The sequence below is a fragment of the Acipenser ruthenus genome, chromosome 41, assembly GCF_902713425.1.
Source record: "Acipenser ruthenus chromosome 41, fAciRut3.2 maternal haplotype, whole genome shotgun sequence".
Classification (NCBI taxonomy): Eukaryota; Metazoa; Chordata; class Actinopteri; order Acipenseriformes; family Acipenseridae; genus Acipenser; species Acipenser ruthenus.
Window position 1 is genome coordinate 9,972,225 of NC_081229.1, and position 17,473 is coordinate 9,989,697.

Consider the following 17,473-nt stretch of genomic DNA (forward strand, 5'->3'; position numbering starts at 1 on the left):
CACATTCATACAGCAAACATTGAGATCCAGCATGTATCACACATTCATACAGCAAGCATTGAGACCCAGCATGTATCACACATTCATACAGCAAGCATTGAGATCCAGCATGTATCACACATTCACACAGCAAGCATTGAGATCCAGCATGTATCACACATTCATACAGCAAGCATTGAGACCCAGCATGTATCACACATTCATACAGCAAGCATTGAGATCCAGCATGTATCACACATTCATACAGCAAGCATTGAGACCCAGCATGTATCACACATTCATACATCAAGCATTGAGATCCAGCATGTATCACACATTCACACAACAAGCATTGAGATCCAGCATGTATCACGCATTCACACAACAAGCATTGAGAGATCCAGCATGCATCACACATTCATACAACAAGCATTTAGATCCAGCATCAGTGTTCCCTCTAAGGCTAAAATGTGCACATTTTTCGCAGTAACTGGCAACAACCTTCGCACTCAGTTTACTAACTTTCGCAAGTTATCATAAATGTCAACCTTAATCGAGACCCCAGCCTCTCGAGGTAAACCTATAATACTGAGAGCATTCTTATAAAGCATTAACACAAGCATATTCGCATCTGTCTGGCAGCTGAGTCTCTGATTTCTCTCTGTAAAAATGCACCACATTCGCTCAGAGCTCGCTCGGGCACCAGCGGATCCACTAGTACAGGGCGGGTGAAGCGGGCGTGTGGCGATGCAGCCTCTATAGCGAGTGCTGCTCGGTGCTGCTCATGAACTTTACAGTTTCGAACTCGTCGTATAATTGAATACTAATAAGTGAAGCACAATCTTTCTGCAGTATGTAGAAGTATTAATACTCAGGTAAACATAAATAAAAATCACAAGAGTCATACTTTGATGGTTTTTGTTTTATTTCCCTTTAAAAAAAAAAAATGACCATTTCAGAAATATCAAGTGTTTCAAAATATTAATTTAGGGTCAAATACACATCAAGTGAAGAAGACATGCCGTGTGCAGTTCCTTTGCAAGTTGAGTTTATTCATCATCATTATTATTATTTCTTTCTTAGGAGACGCCCTTATCCAGGGCGACTTACAATTGTTACAAGATATCACATTATTTTTACATACAATTACCCATTTATACAGTTGTGTTTTTACTGGAGGAATCTAGGTAGAGTACCTTGCTCAAGGGTACAGCAGCAGTGTTCCCTACCGGGGATTGAACCCACAACCCTCCGGTCAGGAGTCCAGAGCCCTGACCACTACTCCACACTGCTGGAGTGACTTCACTCGCGTGTGTGTCTGCTGAAACTCAACATGGCAGCTGCACCAACCAAGAAAAAAAATTAGGGCTTTCAAAAAAGTAAACTTAGTCAATCTTGGTTTGAATGGCATATTTAATTGATCCAGTGACTGCATGCGTCTCATTCGCTTGTGTTATTACTGGTGCTTTTCTTCTTCTTGTTATTATTTTAAAGTTCTTGTTGCCTGTAAGGCCTCGCATGGTCTTGGCCCTTCTTATCTTCAGGATCTGCTGACCTCACGTGCCCCCTGGGTCGTTCCCTGAGATCGGAACATGCTAATCTCCTGATAGTCCCTACAATCAGGAGCCAGGGCAGAGGAATGCCAGCACAATTGAATCTTTGAAAACACATTTGTTTGCGTCTGTTTATTTGTAGCTGGATTATATATTGGACACAGGGTTTTTTATATTACTTTTGTAAAGAGCCCTGGACTGCTTGCATGAAGAGCGCTATACAAGTAAAATTAGTATTTTATTCTTCTTCTTATTATTATTATTATTATTATCCAAAAATAAACCCAGCATAAAAAAAACTGTTGTCCTATTTCTCTATTTAATATTCTTGCTCCTTCTTTATAGTTTTATATTTATTTACACCAAATTATACAGAAACATTTGCTGTTAAATTGTTTGAACCACAGTGCAGTCAGTTTATTACTCCCCTTAATGCATTTCAAATTATACTGGATATCTTCTTATCAGTTTCCTTTGTGTGTGTGTGTGTGTATCATTGTTTATAATAATAATAAAAATAATAATTATTTTAAAAGAGTTGTAGGTATGAGCATTCAGTGTTTTTAATGTAATTGAAACCACTTTAAAAGCTGTATATATAAACACATACATGTACATTATTATATATGACTGTTATTCGTACTTTATTATTTATAATAGGAGTTGAATTTCACCAGTGAAGATGCTACGCAGGTATGATTCTTTTGTTACAGACGCTTGTTGCAAAGCGGGAGTTGTTTTATTTATTTTTTGTGCACACACTTTCCCAATCCCCTCCCATCCCACAGCAGGGAAAGTCAGGATCAGGAAGCAATCTGCTCAGAGCGCAATCAGACTGGATGCTGATAAAAGCACAGAGAATTAATACAAAAATAAGATCAAAAATAATAAACATCGAGAAATAAGATCAACGCAAGTTAAAAAAATCTCCAAAGAAATTAACGTGTCAGTCGCAGGAGTTAACTGTAATGAACTGACAGCCCTAAAAAATTCAATGTTTCAGTGAAAGTCAGATCTGAAAAGCACTGCATTCTTCTGTGCTGAAAAACTAAGGTAATGGACTGTCCCCCTTTCCCGAATTTAAGTAAGTTAGCCAAATGAATTGCGTGTTTAATTATTAAGTTTATTTTCTTTCCCATGCTACCTGCCTTTATTAAAGCTATAATTAGCCATATTAAACAATGTCTGTTTCTTAATTACATGATATTATCTGATGAAGAAGCAAGCAAGCTTTTTTCTAGCTGTACATTCCTTGAAAAATGGATCACTTTACTGTGTAAGGGATGTAGTCACTACTGGGAGGGCTGCATTTATGATAAGATCTCAGACAGGCTTCATATTTATTTTATATATATATATATATAAAATCAGAGGATGTTTCAGAATAAGAGGCAGAGCCGCAATAAATGTCTTGTTTAAATTTTAAAGCAAGTTGTAAAATTGTTGAGGTACTTGTGTTTGAATATTGTTTCAAAATTGTGTAATGTATTAAATATATTAAATATGTGGCTAATGTGTGGCCGAAGGTTTCTCCCTGATAATTGACCCTTTCTCAGTCAAAACTACAGGGCTCTCTGTATCTAAAAAGCTCAGAGGAAGAGCTGCCCAGCATGTATCACACATTCATACAGCAAGCATTGAGATCCAGCATATATCACACATTCATACAGCAAGCATTGAGAGATCCAGCAATGTGTCACACATTCACACAGCAGGCATTGAGATCCAGCATGTATCACACATTCACACAGCAAGCATTGAGAGATGCAGCATTGTCATTTTTTTTTCATATCCAGTGGACCCGAGTGACCTGAATCTCATTTTGGAATGTCGCATTCATTCAAACCCAGTGTCGGAATGACCGGGTGAATCGCTCTGTTCTGAATCATGCCGCCGCGCTGCTTGAAGCAGATGCAGAACTCGGTTTCTCATACACTGTACTCGTTATATACACAGAATTGAGCTTTGGGGGCTTGTCCTCATTCCTGGGATAATGACAGCACTCACCGTTCAGAGCGCCTCCTCTGTTTACACCCATCAGGTTGCTCTCTTTAACTGGCTGGCCACGCCCTGGTCTGCACCACACAGCAATCTGAGTGCACTGTTCTCTGCTTCAAGGCATTTTGTAATGAATTCAAGTGAAGGGGTGCCAGGTAGACTCCGAATACACTGCACTACCAACCACTGACTTGTCTGACACACATTACCAGAACTCAGACGTACCAACACTGTCTAAACCCTGTATAGAGTCAGCCAAGGTGTGTGAGGACAAACAAACAGCAAAAGTAGGCAGAGTGTCATACTGCCCAAAATGTTTAATCTCAATAAAAGTTCTGAAATAGTTCAAAGTTATTTATTTTCTCCCCCTATGAAGTACATCAAGAAGGATTTCAAGAAATTACAATGTGCAACACAAATGCAAATGAACGACAGCAGTGTATACTGGTAAACTATTATTATTATTATTATTATTATTATTATTATTATTATTATTATTATTATTATTATTATTATTATTATTATTATTATTATTATTATTATTATTGTTGTTGTTGTTGCCCTTCCTTCACGTGTGCCATGTACACACACTTCTTGGGCTTTAACAATGAATATTCCTAGAGCAGGATGTCTCTTAATCAAAGTTAGCCAGTCTGTGCAGGAATTTTAAAAGTATCGTTTAGTAGCAGTGCTTCACGCTAAGGTTAATAGTAAAGAGCAATACGACCTGGTCCACCGGTACAACAGGAAAGTCCGACACCGTTTGTCCCAAAACCTGGAGGGTCTTTCTCAGTAAGGCCAAAACAGCTTGCACCCTTGATCTCCAACTCTCGACGAGTAGTGTATATTCCCCAAATAGTTTGGTTCTCCAAAAGGTAACTGCTTATTTTTAGATAAAGTTTTATCAAACTGCAGTCTCTCAGCAACCATCAGTCCAGCCGCAGCACTTCCAGGTCACGGCACGCACACAGACGTGCCCAAAATGTTTAATCTCAATAAAACAGTTCTCAAATAGACAGTTCAAAATTATTTATTTTATGTGCTGAAACAGATGGTCTCTGTCTGCAAGAATAATAATCAAAACCAGACTCCAATGTTTATTCAAACTTAATATAGTGCACTCCATTTATAAGAATCACATCCATCCCGGATGATTTCATTCTTATAGGCGGTTGAGTCTTAAAAGCGGAGTGGTATGATTACAATTAGCAAAAGCGCCTCCGCACACCAGCAGTTTAAATACAGTATACACATGTCAATAGTGCTCAGTCACTGAGGACAACACATCAAAACAATCAAAATAAGTCCTCGTGGGTAAGCAGCTTGTTACATAATCACGATTATGTTTACTCAAGAATACAGAATCCTATTTTACTGCAGTATACTTGAGAAGTGATCGTCTCGTGAGGGTGCCTAGTTGTTACATGTGGTGTTACATGTAATGGCCTTTGAATTAAAATGACAGTACAATATTTTACAGACTACCACTGCATTAAGCATCTATGGCTTTTTTTTCAGTTGCGATGCAGATCTCACGGTTTTTCACTAAGCGGAGATGCAAAGCTGCACAATCCTCCTCCTCCCCCTCACTGCTCCGCTATGCAATCCCTCTCCCTCTACACGCATATCACACAACACTGCTGTACTTAGCATGTATTCAATGTGTATTCACTTTATTAAAACACATTTTCACTAACAGAGAACAACAACAATACCTGTACAATGCAGCTGTGCTTCTTTCTTTCTCCTGCCATGTCGACACACATGAACTGCACGACTTGCTTTTTTTTCTACTGGGAGCCGCTGCGGAGCAGGGATTATACTGAATACACGCTGTGTGTCTAATCACACGAGATGTGAGCAAATTCAAATTCAATAACAGCTTTATTGGCTGTACATGTCATTGCACTTGATACAGTATCGTATTACATGCAGTCAGTTTGCCCCGAAATGATTCCTATAAGTGGATTGCTTGATTCTTATAAGCGGAGTATTTTAGCATGGTTAGTATAGGAATTATTTTGTTCCAGTGGTTTTGATCATTATCTGCAGTTGATTCTTATATCAGTGATTCTTATAAACAGAGTGCACTGTATTAGGAATTTGGTTACAGGGAGTGCACTCCCCCAGTGGATTAAAGGAGTAAGCACATGGGGGGATTTACTGAAACAGAACTTTCAGTGAAACCAAAGAAGTATTTATTGGCAACGCGGTGCAATGATAAAAACTAATCAAAAGAAGTTACTTTTTCAACTTCATGATTCTAAAAATCAATTGAAAGTTTGTGAATGGACTGAGTGTCACCATTCTAAACGATCCATGAATGGTATGGTATAACAAATTACCCTTGGCACTGAAATGAAATGCAATTGTTTTACAAACTTTCTACTACAAACACTTGACGCACACACATTCAAAAAGTCTTATCATGACAAATTGGAGATATAAACTATTTTAAATGAAGTAAAATGAGAAATAAATGTATTAAAATCTCATGCTTATAACAAGACATTTTAATATGAGCATGTTTGAAATCCCGTGGGAAGAAGGAATCTGAAATGTATACGAGATTATGAGCTATCAAATAAAGCTATGGCGAATTAAAACTTTTTATCCAAAATGCAGAATTTAAACAACAAGTTCCAGGGAAGGGCATTGTTACCAAAATTGGCAGAGTGAAAGTGGCCCTCGTTCTGAAGAGAACGTCCAGAGTGGTAATTTACCAATCAAGAACCAGTAAAGATAAACCAAGTGATTGACAGAAACCTTAAGAACTTACATATTTTTTATAAACACAAATAGTTCTCTATTTATAACTGAGTATTTCTATTTTGTCTGTTTGTGCACTTTATCAAGAATTTAGAATAAACCCAGAAAATATAAATACAAATATGTAATTGTTATATTTTTTAGTATTTGTGTTAAGAACCTTTGAATTCCACAAATGTATTAACAACATTTTAATAGAAATATTAATGTGGTTGACCTAAACCCTAGACATATATAATTATTAGCACACATTAGCACGATTGTTGTCCTGAGAAGTAATCAGTGGGATTGCTCGAGCCTGCCTTGTATAGGATATCAGATTTGTAGTTTTGAAGTTTAAGTAGTCATCGCTCAATTCTTGGTGTTGGTTTGGCTGAAGGCTTGTTGAAGATGGGCACTAGTGGTTTATGATCAGTGATGACTGTAAACGTCTGTCCTGAAAGATAGTGAAAATGAAGACACCCCCATATGACTGCTAGTGCTCCTCTTTCAGTCCTGGAGTATCTCTGCTCGACAGGAGACAGCAGTTCTGTTTTCTTCAGTAGGCATCACCGTGTCGCCTGTTAGTTTGCTCTTTAGAGTGTTAGATGCTTGTTGATGTCATTCAGACCAGGACCACAGCTGATCCTGTTTTGTAAGCTCTCTCAAAGGCTGTGTCAGTGTAGCTAAGCCAGGAATGAATTGTCCTCAGTAGGTAACTAACCCAAGAAAACTTGTTACCTCAGAGGGGTTTTGTGACTCTCTTAGCTTTTCTCAATCTGAAATGTTTTACTTGCCTATTATTTCCTGGGTTCCTGCTCTCGGTGCTGTTGGCTTTGGTGTGTGCCCTTTGTTATAGACAGCACCGGAGAGAGAATGCCTGGACAGGTATGCTGTGCTGTACAGTCCAAGAGGTCGGTTGTGAATTTATGTTGGCTTTGCTTTTGGCAGCGATCAATTTAGGGCAGCAGTGTGGAGTAGTGGTTAGGTCTCTGGACTCTTGACCGGAGGGTTGTGGGTTCAATCCCCAGTGGGGGACACTGCTGTTGTACCCTTGAGCAAGGTACTTTACCTAGATTGCTCCAGTAAAAATCCAACTGTATAAATGGGTAATTGTATGTGAAATAATGTATAATGTGATATATTGTAACAATTGTAAGTTGCCCTGGATAAGGGCGTCTGCTAAGAAATAAATAATAATAATAATAAGGCCTCTTGTAATAAACTAGGGATAAACAAAATACAGAAATATGTTGGCATACAGCATAGTGAGACATTAATTACCACATGAAGAAAGAGCAACTCTGCATAGGTAGCTCACAATAAACTAATCGTAGATTAAGCTGTTCTAGTTTTTCTTCACTGGATGGATCATCATTCTTACCTCAGATGGTGGGATCCCAGTTGTCTCTGCAGTTGATGTAGTTGGCTTTGAATCTTCTTGCCTCTGATTTATAAATTAGAAATTAAATTGAAAAAAATAACAGTATAACAATAGATACTGTACACAGCACTTGCATGCACACCTTTTAATAGAAACATGTTTATCTGTTCAAGCCAGATTACATCTTCTCCACCAGTGCTTCTATTTGTATATTTCTATAAATTGACTGCAGAGCACTCCCTAACAGTGATAGTTAGCCAAAATATATATGCATATCTTTAAGCTACAACTTCGAATGCATCCTGAAGTGACTTTTGCTCTTAACTATTGACATCTGTATTACTTTGAATTGCGTCTGTCTTGGCTCGTATCTAATCCTTGCTATTGTCAGATTATCTTATTTTACTTCTTCTGCCCCTTAATTGAATCATTACTGCATTTTGTTCTTCCTCTTAAATTTCCCCCTTATATATATATATAGAGAGAGAGAGAGAGAGAGAGAGAGAGAGAGAGAGAGAGAGAGAGAGAGAGAGAGAGAGAGAGAGAGAGAGAGAGAGAGAGGAGAGAGAGAGAGAGAGAGAGAGAGAGAGAGAGAGAGAGAGAGAGAGAGAGAGAGAGAGAGAGAGAGAGAGAGAGAGAGAGAGAGAGATGGGCTTCAGTGAGTTACAGGAAAATAATTTCATCCAGGGTTTCTGTGACGTTGTAAATTACAACCTGCTGGTATCTTGCATCTATGGACGAGCCCTCAGATGGGCCTGGTGTTTTACTTTAAATTCATATCTTAAATTTCTCATAATATATACAAAATACCCAGAGTACCTGATGCACTTGAGTCCATAGCAGCTATGCCGTCACGTTCAGCGATGCCGTCAGGATTTTTTTTCCAATACCATTACAACGAAAAAAATATTTGACTTACATGAAGCTGTTTTTTTTATCCTTTGTCTGGTTTGCACGTACTCTATATATATATATATATATATATATATATATATATATATATATATATATATATATACACACATACTCTAAGCACACTCTTAATACTTCAAATACATTTTATGGTTACAACATGTTTTGCTCTAAGGCTACGCATGCATAAAACTATAGACGCCCATCGCTAAGTCCTAAAACATCCAATATATCAATCTCATAGACTAAAACATAAGTCATATACCTTATAGCAATGCATAAATATAGATTCCAAGTAGTTCTTACCTCCCAAATTATATATGGAAGTATAGAGTATAAGGTTAGGACAGGAACTGTCTTCAAAGGCAAAGACTTCTGAACACGACACCAACAGCAATCAGCTTGATCAGAGATCTTCAGAGCATGGATCACACATCTTGTAGTTGGCAAGTTGAGTGATACTTGACTAGGATTTTACCTCGGTTTTTATAGAGTTTTTGCCTCGCTTCTTGCGTCAGAAGTCTCATTATAAACATTAATCAGCCTTAACAGCGCATGACCTTCAAGTTAATAACATTTTCAAAACACCCGGTAACTCCCTCCATAAGATTAATCAGCCATCATCCCCTAGTCCATCTCTCCTACATCTCCGAAATATGTAAGGTGAACTTTTGAACTGATGTTATTCTTTCTTGGTACCAGGGAGTTCCTGAACACAGCATGCATGTGAATACAGTGCAAGCATATGAAGAATACATAGAAAGAGATTGGTTTAATATGAAACACCTATCCTGGTGTAATTATCCCAATAATAAGTCAATATATATGTGTGTGTGTGTGTCCCTTCTAACATCAAAAGACATCCTCCTTGTTTGATTGGCTTCATTACATGCATAGATGTGGTTTAACTAAAATATATTGGATTGTCTTAAGCAGGCAACTATATATTCAAGCATTCTCACTTAAATTCAGTCTATCAGGAACATAATCAAAATATAACAGCCTCATTTTAGCCATTCAGTGCTTCAAACTAAAAGTCACCTCTCTCTGTTTCTTTTACAAAAATCCTGTTCAGGTAAGTTCTGAACCACCTGCTTCTCTATCAAGGGCATCCATCACTGATAGAAGACTCTTTTGTAAGCATCTTCTCAGATGTATGGCATTTCATGGTCCTATGCTATGGCTCCCCCTCATTTGTTCCAAGAGATATTTCTTATATGTAACATATCACTCATTATATAAACCTTGGATTCCAAACATCACACTCCATCTGGTACTGTAAACAAGCAAGGGTTACCAAGATTAATTACCTTCTCTTTGGCAAGCCTGCTGGATGCCTGACACAGACTGGTACCATTCTGCTTTGACTGAAGTTTTTACTGTAAGTTCATTTCTGCACTATATTCTCTTAGTTCCAAATTCTTATAAACATTCTGCTGATACACTTCATATTGTTCTACCTTACAGTAAAATCACAAACCAGTATTTCTTATAATTCAATTCTAACTGTCTTTACACTGTTTGGGTTATTTTCATTTTACTTTCCTTTGCTTTACTGGATTGGAATGCTAAGGAGGCTCCATGTATATGTTAGAGATCCTACCCCCTGATAAGAGAGAGGCCCCAGACTTCAACATGCTAGCAGGAGTTTCTATCAATGAACCGTTTACACAGACTCCATCCAATTCCACTAATAACATTGTTACTGGTTACAAAGAATTATTGTTAAACAATAATACAGTAGATTAATAACAAGGTACATCATAGTATATTATTGTAAACTAACACAAAGAATATAGCATAATACATTTATAAGTAGGGTACTTCAACATCTTAGATTCTCCCATTGATGTCAGGCAAGTCAGCCCTGCTCCAGCAGGATTCAGCCTCTGTCTCTGGTTCAGCTCCGAGTGGTTCTGTGAAGACCATGACAGGACGAGATAGCCATCCTTTCACACCACAGGTATGAGGGACATCAGCCTTCACTTGATACCTGCAAGATATCTGGACACGTCTAGCGGGGATACCTTCTTCGCATTCCAGTTTACCCAATGTGCCCATCTTACAGTATGATCAGTTTCTGCTCTCAGTGAGTTTGTCAAAGCCACCACAGGTGTGTCTTAAAAGATTGATACCTGCAAAAACTTCAATCCTGTTAGCTGGGCTTCCATCTCTACATTCCCATTCCCATCATCAGTGGGAAGACTTCAAATAAATTAAACTGTTTCTATCAAAGAGCCATCCATCTCTGCCGCATACACCTTTACTATATTCAATTTAAATAGATTCAGGACAGCTGACTGGCAAAAGCAAAAGTCGGCACTTAGCCTACTTCCATTTAACTTATCAACATTCACATTACATTAAACATAGGCTATAGCCATTAACATAGGCTATATCAACATTATCAAAATTTCAACTTGACACTGTAAAAAACTGAAATAAATAACTCAAACAATTACATAAACTCAAATAAATAACATTTACATGAACTCAGATAAATAAATCCAAAATAAATAACTCAAACATTTAAACATCACCCACATTTTTACTGTATAGTTCAGTATGTGTGAGAGTGATTGAGAGTGAGTGTGTGAGAGTGATGGTGTGTGTAAATTAATTATTTTGCTCAGCTGACACAGAATCACACAGGTGAGGATCAGAAACAGTCAGGTATTTACCTATAAAGAAACTCTGCCCGTCTCTCTTTCTGGGAGGCAAACCTCTCAATGCCTTTGTATTGAACTCTGTTCAGTTGGGTAGCTATGTTAACTTTGCCCAACATCGCCAGCTTTACCACATTCTGCATATGCGTTTTACCGTGTTCGTGCTTTTTCGTCTTTTCCGAGATGTGCTTCATGTCGCTCACCCCTCGGTCAGTCCAGGCCAAATCCGAAGCAGCAGACATGGAAAGCAGAGCACAGCGTTGTGTGTTGCACACCCACACAGCCAGGGCTTTCTCTCGTCCCATGTTCTGGAGAATGTCCGGTTGTACAGTTTTCCCCTGTCGCTGCTTTGCTGTAATATTTGGCTGATCCGGGCCCAACTCCTTGATCTGTAATCGGGGCAGCAGTGTGGAGTAGTGGTTGGGGCTCTGGACTCTTGACCGGAGGGTTGTGGGTTCAATCCCAGGTGGGGGACACTGCTGTTGTACCCTTGAGCAAGGTACTTTACCTAGATTGCTCCAGTAAAAACCCAACTGTATAAATGGGTAATTGTATGTAAAAATAATGTCTGTATAATGTGAAATAATGTATAATGTGATATCTTGTAACAATTGTAAGTCTGCTAAGAAATTAATAATAATAATAATTTCTCTGACAGAGTTCTCCGCTCAAACGGACTTTGCTGTAGAGACAGCACGGCGCTCATTGGCCTTTCTTATTCTGTCATCGTTCACTTTCTAACAAAAACAGCTGCGACCTACAAATTACTTCTTCTCTTTCTCCTTGTTTAATGTTCTTATTCCGAGGCTGCTATTTGGCTACAACATTAATCGTCTTGATAAATATAGCAATATTTTATACACCGCCATCTAGTGTGTCTAGATGGTAACTGCATAGACTCCCCATTGGGGGTTAAATTCGCCGCCACAAATGTGATTAATAGGAGCAGCGAAAAGCTACAATTTCAGCCGAAAATCATACTTACTCATGCTCACACGGCCATCCTCCGGGCGATACACCCCGGAACCAGGAGAAGAGGCATACGATAAGCATAACCAGTGATTTGGCATAAAGACTTTTTTTCCCCATAAAATGCACATTTGCTGTGGATAATAACAACTAAGAATGTCAGTAAATGTCAGAATTAAGCACTTAGTGGACGATCCGCCCCTGCCCATATTTGCCCGCCCTTATTGTAGTAATTATTGTTTTGTAGTGAATATACAATTAGCAGTTTTCAGTGATAAAAATAAACAACAAAAATGACACACCAAAAACCCTTGCAAACAACACACCTGGGACACAGATAACTAATATTCAAGTGAAACAAGCTTTTCTATTAAATAGAGAAAAAAAAAATCTAGAGCACTGTTACATTCAAATCCCTTTTACCTCAAAGCACACAGTGCCAGATAGATCCGTCGCGCTCCCTTCCCCAAACACACAGTGTTTGGTTCATTTAAAGCTATTTATCAAGGAGGAGGAGAAATGAGCCCCAAATGTCCTCCTGCTGGTCCATCTTCACATAAACACATCACTGCTATGGTTCTCTATACCGCTAGAGGGCGCTAATGTAGTACAGCTTTAATACCTGCATGCTCTGTGACGTTACAGTCTGGGAGAGTCATGGGTGACGTATGTTGTTGCTAGGTAGGAATCAAAGTGCGAGAGAGGAGGAACAGGGACCAGCAGTGGTGCATACAGTATATCATATTAATACATACATGAATCAGAAATCAATGCATCAACAACTGAACTAATTAAAAAATATGATTAGCCTGTCACTGCATACAGATATGATTGAAAATGATCACAGTCACGCCGTGTCATTGCTGTAGTAATTGTTTTATTGGAGCGGCTCTACAATACAGGACAAGCTGTTTGCATCTCGGTGGACCAACCTTTTAAATAAATAAATGTCTGGTCTTTGAAGATACTAATTCAGTTCAAAGTACAGCGATGGCCAAAAGGTTTGCATCCCCCTATAGAATGAACTCATTTAGCTTCTGTAAAGTCGAGTGAAACCTGCTGAATAATGTTAGGTTAACATATTAAATTACATATTATATTGAAAAATTGAGACATTTCAAAATCTAACACGGAATACTGTACTACTATTATAGCTTCTGGCAGACGTTTGTAATAACATTTTGGTTTCTTTGATTACATAAAATGTTAAATAAAATATCTAAATTATGTTCATATATCTCCTAAAATTCTAGGTTATGCAAAACTAGTGGCTGTAATTCAATCAGGCCGGCCAGTAAACTTGAATTCAGTAAAGATACTGGGTTCCATGTCTCCTTCAGTTTGAGGTTTTAAAAAGATCCAGATGACATGAAACAGACATGAACATACTGAATATACAGAGACCGACTGCAGGTAAATTAGTCTCACTCAAACAGATGCTTTAACCAAACACTGTGCTAACACTTGTATATGTGTATTTCAAATAATGAGCAGATTGATTTGCACTTCCTGTATTTGCATCAAGACCCAGAAATGAAGTGCTTACCCAGGCTGGCGGGGTGCAGTGTTGAAAGCATCTCATTTGTTTAGAGGGGGTATTAAAGCAATGTGAATGTTTCCTTAGCTAGACCGAGCAAGGGTTATGCAAAGTAGGGCGGTTCCCCTGCTTTCAAACTAAAGCCTTTTGTGCTTTTAATTGAACAGAGTTGTATAGATGTCTTTTTTAAATAATACCTGCGCATATAACCACTTGCTGTTCAATGTATTTCCTATACAAAGTGTGTATCGATCAGAGAATAATAAATACATGAACATCAAATTCCATTTAACCCCACAAACAAGCTTTGAAAAGGTCTTAAAGTTAAACTTTGAGAATAAGACAGCGTGAGATATATACAGCAGCATTATCACAATCAGCAATAACAGTAGAAATACAAAATAAGAATAATAAAGCAAAACATCTTAGTAGCAATACTAATAATAATTGAAAATATAATAATAATCATCATCATCATATATGTTATCAATGTTTACATTTTAAAACTAAATCAAGGATATAATGAACATATTCCAGAATATCTCTTATGTATTTCATATACAGCCGTGTCAGAAAAAATGTATTGGAATTTAATTAAATAGATATGCAGATTATATATATTTTTTTAACATGGGCTTATGAGGAAACAGCCTTCTCTAAATTGTATTTCAAACTTAAGCTTTATATATATATGAACTGGGTTTCCTTATAGATAGTTGCATTTGTACATATAGAAAATAGATAGAGTTTAAACAAATACATCTAGATCGTGTTTTAGGAAAGTCTTACCTTACACTCAAAGCAGTGCCAAAGTGTTCTCCTCCCCGGCTGGAAACGCGCTGACAAGATGACGCTCAGTTTAGACATGATATGATATACTGAGTATGATGGGTGGAGACAAACAGCACAGCCAATGACTTCATACTTTACACAGTGACTGTCACTCCCATTTTAAAAAACAATATGTATATGATATTATGTATAGAGGTATGTGCCGTGTGTTTCAATATTCATAGTTTATTATATTACACAGTGTCACAACATGGTTTAGACAGTTTTTATATATAGTGTTGCTGGTTTGGGTGCTTGGGGGTGTCACTGTTCCCCTTGCTTGTTGCCATGGTGACTGTAAGACAGGAATCACACTGACTGCTGTACCAGTCCTGGCAGCTCGATGACCTCTTCAGGGACCCTGAGATATTCAGTGAAGGGGTCCGAGGATTGGGCTCTCTTTGTACCCCATTTCAATATTGATTATTCTGGAGGTACCAACACGCACAGCCGATGACCTGCCACTGGAACCCTGTTGCCATGGAGACATTCAAATCTCTCTAGTTTGTATCTACAATAACAACAGGTGTGCGCTGCAGCCCTCGCAAACAAATCAGATGTTTTAAATACTGCAACGTGAGGAGCTCAGTTAAAGACCTAAAAAAACAAACCAGTGCAAAGTATATTTCAGGCTTGCTTATACAAACACAGCATGATTGGTGCAGTTCATATATTTTCTTTATTTTGAATCACCTCTGAAGATACAACTCCATCCAGCTCCCCTCTACACCATGCTGGTCTGCAGGTATGAGAGTCACTCAGGGCTCTCTGTGCCTCTCCCCCATGCTGGTCTGCAGGTATGAGAGTCACTCAGGACTCTCTGTGCCTCTCCCCCATGCTGGTCTGCAGGTATAAGAGACACTCAGGGCTCTCTGTGCCTCTCCCCCATGCTGGTCTGCAGGTATGAGAGTCACTCAGTGCTCTCTGTGCCTCTCCCCCATGCTGGTCTGCAGGTATGAGAGTCACTCAGGGCTCTCTGTGCCTCTCCCCCATGCTGGTCTGCAGGTATGAGAGTCACTCAGGGCTCTCTGTGCCTCTCCCCCATGCTGGTCTGCAGGTATGAGAGTCACTCACGGCTCTCTGTGCCTCTCCCCCATGCTGGTCTGCAGGTATGAGAGTCACTCACGGCTCTCTGTGCCTCTCCCCATGCTGGTCTGCAGGTATGATAATCACTCAGGACTCTCTGTGCCTCTCCCCCATGCTGGGCTGCAGGTATGAGAGTCACTCAGGGCTCTCTGTGCCTCTCCCCCATGCTGGTCTGCAGGTATGAGAGTCACTCAGGGCTCTCTGTGCCTCTCCCCCATGCTGGTCTGCAGGTATGATAATCACTCAGGACTCTCTGTGCCTCTCCCCCATGCTGGTCTGCAGGTATGAGAGTCACTCAGGGCTCTCTGTGCCTCTCCCCCATGCTGGTCTGCAGGTTTGAGAGTCACTCAGGGCTCTCTGTGCCTCTCCCCCACGCTGGTCTGCAGGTATGAGAGTCACTCAGTGCTCTCTGTGCCTCTTCCCCCATGCTGGTCTGCAGGTATGAGAGTCACTCAGGGCTCTCTGTGCCTCTCCCCCATGCTGGTCTGCAGGTATGAGAGTCACTCAGTGCTCTCTGTGCCTCTCCCCCATGCTGGTCTGCAGGTATGATAGTCACTCAGGGCTCTCTGTGCCTCTCCCCATGCTGGGCTGCAGGTATGAGAGTCACTCAGGGCTCTCTGTGCCTCTCCCCCATGCTGGTCTGCAGGTATGAGAGTCACTCAGGGCTCTCTGTGCCTCTCCCCCATGCTGGTCTGCAGGTATGAGAGTCACTCAGTGCTCTCTGTGCCTCTCCCCCACGCTGGTCTGCAGGTATGAGAGTCACTCAGGGCTCTCTGTGCCTCTCCCCCATGCTGGTCTGCAGGTATGAGAGTCACTCAGGGCTCCTTGTGCCTCTCCCCCATGCTGGTCTGCAGGTATGAGAGTCACTCAGGCTCTTTGTGCCTCTCCCCCATGCTGGTCTGCAGGTATGAGAGTCACTCAGTGCTCTCTGTGCCTCTCCCCCATGCTGGTCTGCAGGTATGAGAGTCACTCAGGGCTCTCTGTGCCTCTCCCCCATGCTGGTCTGCAGGTATGAAAGTCACTCAGTGCTCTCTGTGCCTCTCCCCCATGCTGGGCTGCAGGTATGAGAGTCACTCAGGGCTCTCTGTGCCTCTCCCCCATGCTAGTCTGCAGGTATGAGAGTCACTCAGGGCTCTCTGTGCCTCTCCCCCATGCTGGTCTGCAGGTATGAGAGACAGTCAGTGCTCTCTGTGCTGGACACAGTATTTGTTCTTTCTTTCTTTCTTATTGTAGTCATCCTTTTTCCCATACTATTATTTTGCGTTTGTAAAGGGCACCTAAGAGTAATTGGGGGCTCTGGTACAGATACACTCATTAATACATGGATTTTATTCCTGGCTGTCTTTCTGCAGTATTTTAATATCGGTGACATCTTGCCTAGTACGGGTTCTGAATACAATTCCTCCCAATCAGTAGTCTTGAAAAATTTGAGTTTAATGAAGTTTAAACAAGTCATTTATACAAGTTAGTAGTTATCATTGCTGCCTGCTGGCTCTCAATGCTGGAGCCTGCGTGCCGTGACGTAGCACCCGGCTGACTGCAGCCACAGGATAGGAGGGAGCGGCTGGGTTATGTAACTTAATCATGAAGTTTTTTAAAACGATACCAATGTACAGAGAAAGAGTTTTAGTTTCTTTGACGTGATTCGTGGTCTTTTGGACTTTTGTTAGTGGCTGTTCTAACATCATCATAATAATAATAATAATAATAATAATAATAAATCCTCGTAAATGGATATGTTTATTGTACCTAAGACCGTATTTAAAGAATGCTCAAAGATATTTAGAATTACAGATACACGTGTTTTAAA